The following is a 5,259-nucleotide window of genomic DNA, read 5'->3' on the forward strand; positions in this document are numbered from 1 at the left end:
TGAATACCTGGCCTAGAAGAGAAGGGAAGAGATAATCAGAGAGAAGAGTGAGAGATTGGAGAGTGGGATAAAATTTGTGTACTGACTACCTGCCCCACCAACTCTGCCGTCCTCACCACAGGCACTGGTGAGCAGTTTTTCCTTTAATTTACGTATTTATTTTCCTAGCAAGTGTGAAGCCTGCTTGTTTCAGTTCTGCTCATCAAATGCTCACTGAGGGCCTACTCCGGGGCAGTCACTCTGCCAGGTAGCAGAGATTCAAAGATAAATACCATGTACTCTTAATCCTTTGAACAGGTTAATTCAAATGCAGTTTAGAGAAATTGCACTTGATGGAGCAGAGAGGGACTAAAAATTAGTCTGCCTTTTCCCCCTGCTAGAAACATTGGTTTAGAAAAAGCAAGATGAAAAAAACTCTGAGAAAAAGATGATATGTAAATATGTTTGTATTCCAGTGGTGCAATGGAGTTATCCTGTTCTCTAATCTTCGAGATCTTAATTTCAGTATTTGTTTTATAGAGGATTGAGTTTCCTTTCCCACATCTATTATATTAGGAAAGAAATGAGAGATGAATGGGCCAGATAGGAAGTAAAGAGGAGATAGCAAGCGTGTATATTAAAGGTTAATGGGAAAGAAGATAGTAGATTAAGTTAGAATTGAGAGGAAGTGTTAGTGGAGTACTGAGAAGGAAATTGAAGGGACTAAGATACATTAAGGAAAAAAGAAAAGAGACACAGGGAACAACCAGGAAACAAACAAACAAAAAAGTAAGAACATATTTAAAGAATTATTCCAAATGATAATCATCAATTTTTGCTTGTAGCCAATTTCAAAAGCTACTGAAATTTTAGATTTAAACTTTTGAATTCAGATACAAAACCACTGCTATGATAGAGGAGACATACTTTTGAGGAGGGCTGAAAAACAAGATGGTGTTATTTTATTATAGAATGTAGCGTGCATGTACCTGGTGATATAGTACTTAAACGTATTACTTAAATTACTATTTATTATAGGTAATAAAATAAATAAATAAAGCCAAATATATATTATTTAAATTACTATGTATTAGATAATAAATATAAATAGCTATGAAATATTCACAGAATATATATTTAAAATATTACTCAACTGAAGTCTACAAAGAAAACTGTGTCCTTGCTGATACAGTGTGTAAACAATGTGCTGTTGATCTCCAGAAACAAAATGATTTAGTAATATAAATGCTTACTTCTGGTTCCAGTTCTTGTAATAGATGTAGTCAAAGACTAGGAGCCCCTATACTCCTAAAACACAAAATTGAGAACAATCTAAAATTAAAAAAAAAAAAAAAAAGAAAGCATAAAATAGATCTTCCTCTCTGGGAAAGGTGTACAAGAGGACTGTCTCAGTTTCACCCAGCAATCCAAGTGGTGGGAATGTAACTTACTTAACTGTATTAACACCTATGAGGCATGAGGTAATGGTGCTATCGATGGATGAATATAAAAGACGACTGGAAAGTAGGTCTGTATCAGGGCATCTCCGGCATCACTCAGGGAACAAGGGGCCCCAGGGAAAGGAGCCAGTGCCCTGGGGACAGCCAGCATTCTGTAGCGCAGTTTGTAGTATTCCATTAGGCTGAGCAATGTGATCCACTGACACGCAGCTCCTCTGCCTGGACTGCAAGTTCATTGTATACAGAGCCTAGTTCAAACTCTGAGAGCAGCTTTTAAAAGCTTTAATCTTGAGGTAGTTATTTAACTTTTCTTTGCCTCAGTGTCCATATCTGTAAAATAGGGGTAGTAATAGTAATGACTTCATGGGGTTGTCATGAAGATTATGCAAATTAATAAATGTAAAGTGTTTAGTGCCTGACATGTAGTAAGTATCAAATAAGAATTAGCTAGAGTATAAACTCCATAAAAACATGGGTTTTTCCTCATCTAATTTATTGCTTTATCTCCAGCACCTACTATGTAATGGGTAGCCAGTAATATTTGTTGAAGGAATGCACAAATTTGATATCTTATGTTGCCTTTTAAGGGTGAGATCATGAAACACAGAAAGTAATATTTTGGCCTACTTAGCCTTTATATACTTTATTAGAAATTAATAGAGACTGGCTTATGGTCATCTATATATTGCTGAAAGCGAAAACTGAGCCTTGATTCTTCATGTGTTCAGCTTCGGGTGACCTCTGAGCCAGGGCGAAAGCAGATATCTAGGAGAGAGCTGTCACCAACTTTGCTTCTTAGGGTAACGGTGCTTGGCAAAGTATTATCTTGTCACTGAGTGTAATACTTGCTTTATAGTTCTCAGTTACATGTAAAATGGTTCTGCTAATGAGTGTCATCTAAAAAATTCTACTCAATGTAGGGTTAAAATCCTGTGCCTGCTATAACATGGTATTCAATATGCATTTGTTGAGTGAATGAATGATCATGGCTTTATAGCAATCTGAATCCCTCTTGGTAGAGTTATTCTAGGACCTCTGTCTGCAGCTACAATAAAACATTTTCTTAATTAGAGTTACATACAAATGACTTGACTAGCAATATATTTTGAAATTTCAGTATTGTATTCAAAGTCTGTATTATAATAAGACTAATGTTTATTAATTAATAAATGAATGAATTCATCTGGTCATGAAGCATTGAGCAAAGGCCTAATGTGTATAAGGCACCATGTCAAAAATGATATATATCATCTGCTCTAATCTTCATAAAAACCTCATAAAATTTTTCTATTATTTTCTCTACTTTTTACAGATAACGAATTTCTCAAATAAAATATGCCCCAAATCAGCACAGCTAGCAAATGGCAGAGCTTCAATGTCAAGCCAAGATCCGCCTGCCTCCAGAACCACTGCCATTCAGTAAGTTCTAATTATTCATATGTGCATGTGTTGTTTTTGTAGGATTTTGTCTAATATACATTTTCTACATGACTCATACTATTTCTTTAAACTGGGATATCTTTTTCTTTAGAACATAAAATTAAGAATGAACTTTTTTTGTTGTTTTAGTCTACTATTTTCTATTCAGTTTATTGATATGTTGTAAATTGTTCATGTATTTTCTTAGATGTTTATACAGAACATTCTTTGTTTAGCAGAGTCCCTTTCAAAAACTTAAGATTTCAGTTTTTGTTCGCTTGCATGCTATTTCTTAAATATTTACTAACAATTTGCATTTCCTTAGCTAGATATTAAAGGAATGAAAAACATTCTTTTCTTTAAGGAGGTCAGATTTTTCCCTTATTAAATACAAAGATTTTTATCAAAAATGATAAATTATTCTGAAGTTATATTGCTATTGGGGAGCACCAGTCTATTCTTGGTTTTAGTCTGAATGAAAAAAGACCCAAATAGTATGTGATCATTGAGTCTTGGCATTTGAGAGTGGTGGCAATGAAACCTTGAAATAGGTTTAAAATGTCACCTGTGTTTTTTGCTTTGTTTGAAACAAACTTCCTTTAAATCAAGGCTGAAGCTTTGGAATAGGGTTAAAATTCAAGCATCTTTTTCTGTTTCATAACATTACCTTATTTTTTTGTTCTGCTTCTAGAATTTCACATTTTTTGTGTGCATTGAGCAAAAAGAACATTTATAATTATAACTTTTGTTCTGTTCATGAACTCATGAAGTTCATGAGTGCTTATTTTCAGTTTCCTCCCAGTAAATGATCTTCAGAGAAGTATATGATGACTTTAGGTTTACCCTCATAGGTACTGAGAAGATGTCTGTGTCTGTCCTTGCTGAATATACATCCCTGTGTCTGACTGGAGGGTGAGTAGAACTCTGCACATTTTCTACCCAGGGAAGAAGCTGAACAATTATGACGTTTTGATTAATAGTACTGATGCTTTAATGGCCCATTTTATATCCTGAACACGGTGGTGGAATATGTTCCCTTCTGTGAAGACTGTGGTTCTTCTGATTCACTTAGCATAGACAGCAAAAAGCATGAAAGATCTCTTGTCTCACAGGAAGAAATGGGTGGCTGTATAATGCCAGTTGCATATATTACTGAACTGTTACAGAGGAGAGGAAATTACCCAGTCAGAATAGATGTCTCTGTAGCCTTGTATCCGCATTCTAATAGCCACAGAGTTTATCTTAGTCTGAATGGAGCTCTATGTTATTAATTGTTTTAATGATTTCATTGATTTCTGGTAATCTAGGTAATGTGCCTTACTAAATTCGGTAGTTTATTTTGCTTTTCAATTAACCTTTTACTTTTGTTATATCATTTTTTATTAAAAACAAAGGTTTTATCTACATTTTAATGATATGCCTACCTTAGTATATTATGAATTATATTTGGCTCTCTTTAATGCAATTTTCCTGAATACTTCAGGGTAATGGCAAACCATAATCATTCAGTATTTTATTACAGGTTATCACTGACACAAGACACTTTTGAAGTCATTTGAATAAATGCTGGAATTCTCTATGTATTACCAAAATAATTTTTAAAGACTTTTTTTTGTATTTTTGAAGAATACAATCAAGGCAGAAATGTGAAGCTTTAACCTGGTCTTTTATTTCTCAGATTTACGAATAATGGTATTATTTCAACTTAGCTGTAAGTTATTTTAATTTAATTCAATTAGCAGATACAAAAATAGGTAAACAGTCTCTGTAAGTTTAAAGCAGTGTTTGAAATAGTGCATTCCAAAGGAAAGAACACAGTTAATATGTGTACCTTTCCTGGGTTTATAAAATATTTCACAGGCTTAGATAAATCATTTTATTTTCAAATGCAATCTGTCTAATTAAAGTCTTTATTTGGCAGATGTATGTAGAGTCATCTGTGTTCGTAAAAACATTGGTGAAATTGTCCCACACCATGCTCAGGTAGGTTCTCTACTCTTCATTCCTGGAGAGTCACATTCATGCATAACTTTTTTGCCAATTAAAAACTGTTAACGGCACAACATTGTAATTGATTAGCCTCTGTATGTTTACAGCTCACTTTAATTGCTGAAAAACGCCATTTGTCAGTTTCATGTTCTATTGACAATGCTATTGATTTATCTGAATTTGGCTTTGTCTTGTCTCCCGTACATAAAACTCACATATGCAGTTCAGATGGGAAATGACTGTATTGATTTCCTTAACTTGAGCCCAAATGCTAAAGATTTTTGGATAAGCTTTCTCATTACTTAAGCCAAAATCAATAAGAAGGAGCATCTTTTAATGAAAGAGCAGTTTGAGCAACGCACTTCAGACATAGGGTCCTGTTCATTCTTTGCTTTACAAATCGATCTCCTAG

At 34.0% G+C, this 5,259-nt stretch overlaps 1 long non-coding RNA gene across 1 annotated transcript; it reads left to right on the forward strand.

Moving 5' to 3' along the window:
* Positions 1-2,848: 2,848 nt before the first annotated feature.
* Positions 2,849-4,827, forward strand: LOC135319694 (uncharacterized). Its single transcript, XR_010378519.1, has 3 exons — positions 2,849-2,858; positions 3,710-3,770; positions 4,780-4,827. It is a non-coding gene; the product is annotated as an uncharacterized LOC135319694 (long non-coding RNA).
* Positions 4,828-5,259: the final 432 nt, after the last annotated feature.

This window comes from Camelus dromedarius, chromosome 30 (genome assembly GCF_036321535.1).
Source record: "Camelus dromedarius isolate mCamDro1 chromosome 30, mCamDro1.pat, whole genome shotgun sequence".
NCBI classification, from domain to species: Eukaryota; Metazoa; Chordata; class Mammalia; order Artiodactyla; family Camelidae; genus Camelus; species Camelus dromedarius.